We start from the raw sequence: 1,826 nt of genomic DNA, 5'->3' as shown, positions 1-1,826 counted from the left end.
TTGGCGAAAAGCAAAACCATTCACCTGATCGGTTCCTGGTTTTTCTGGTCCGACCGTCTAATCAGGTCCGGCTTTGAAAACCATGGAAAAAGTAATAACATTTAATTGGATAAATGTATATTTTATTATTATTATTTTACAAGGTTTTTAAAACTGACCCGGAGAACGAACCGGTCAAGAGTCCGATTCCTGAGTCAAACGGTTAACCCATTTTGATAGAAAAAATTAAAAAAAATAAAAAAAAAAACAAAAATGATCAAAACCATTGAACAATTCGAACAATTCAACCACCCATGTCAGCGGTTTGCTGACCAAATCAACGTTTTTTGGCCAAAATCTAGTTTTGGGAAAAAACAAAATCGATCACCTAACTAGTTCTCAGTTTTTCCAGTTCAACCGTTCGATCAGGTCTATTTTTGAAAATAATGTTATTTTACATAAATAAATCGTAGTAATGTCAAATTGTCAATAACTTCATAAAACAATATTAGTAATATTTTTAATATTTTTTTATTAATTAATATGTTTTGAATAATATTTTTATGAATATTATTAATCATTGTTAATTATTAGTAATTAGTAACAATATTATTAATTATTATCAAATATTATTATTATTATTATTGTTGTTAATTATTGCTAACATTATTTTATCAATCATTAATTATTAATATTAATAACTATTTTTTAATTATTATTACTAATTGTAGTTGATATTAATATCATTATTTGTTATTAAATATTATTAATATTATTTTTATTAATTATTAATTTTTTGTAATTTATTAATGTCTTTTCTATTATATATATTACTAAAAAATAAAATATTGTATTTTAATGATTAACGACATAGATAATCTCACATGTTGTAGTTGAGATGCATGGAATCAAACACATGATGTGGACAGAAATGTGCCACACCCTGTAGAATGCCCATTAAGGTGTGGTATGGATCAGTATACACATTTTTGTCCATGGTGCAAAACAACTATCCTTTTGGGGTGTGGTGTGGATGAAAACACACCACCCAATTTCTCATCTACATTATAGAACACTCCCTTAATCTTGTCGTTAACGTAATACTCAAAACATAGACTGAAACCTGCCCCATTTGCTTTTATTTTTTTTCTTTAATTTTTGTCTTGTTAAACATGTTTATGGAGTCAGTTTAAAGTCCACTTATTCCCTAAAACAAGTTAAATTTAGGGATAACAATTTTTCTCATTCCCCGATGCCCATGGGGATCCGCCCCGAATGGGGCAGGGATGGAAATGATTTTCTCCCCACGGGACCGGGGATGGGGAATTTTCATCCCGTTAGCGTAGATGGGGAGAGCACTCCTCGCCCCGCAAGGACCCCCAATCCCCGCCCCATGGGATCCCCACTACGATATATATATATGTACACATACATCTATATATTAATATTTTTTAAAATATGGTTGAATATGTGAATATTTTTTAATAAGATTGTGAATTTTAACTATTTTATTTTCTTTAAATAAAATAAAAAATAAAATAAAATGGTTAGCATTATAAAAAATCACGGGGAATAGGGATCCCCGTGGGGACAGGGATGGGGATAACCTTGTCCCTGTTAGTGGGAATGGGGATGGGGATTTTCGCGAGATGAGGATGGGGACAATCATGTCTTTATTTACTTCATTTGTATTACTGCAATCAAACAAAATAAGTTAAAATTTGAAACAAGAATAAGTCAGAATTTACACTCAAATCATTTGCTTTACTATAATTTTGCATGAATACAAATTTATTTGCATTGCAACCAAACAAAATCTTATGTTCCTGATATTTTCTAAACAAACC

Source organism: Nelumbo lutea, chromosome 2 (genome assembly GCF_056320005.1).
Source record: "Nelumbo lutea isolate HS-2025 chromosome 2, American lotus-T2T, whole genome shotgun sequence".
In the NCBI taxonomy this organism is placed as follows: Eukaryota; Viridiplantae; Streptophyta; class Magnoliopsida; order Proteales; family Nelumbonaceae; genus Nelumbo; species Nelumbo lutea.
This window is presented reverse-complemented; position numbering follows the sequence as displayed.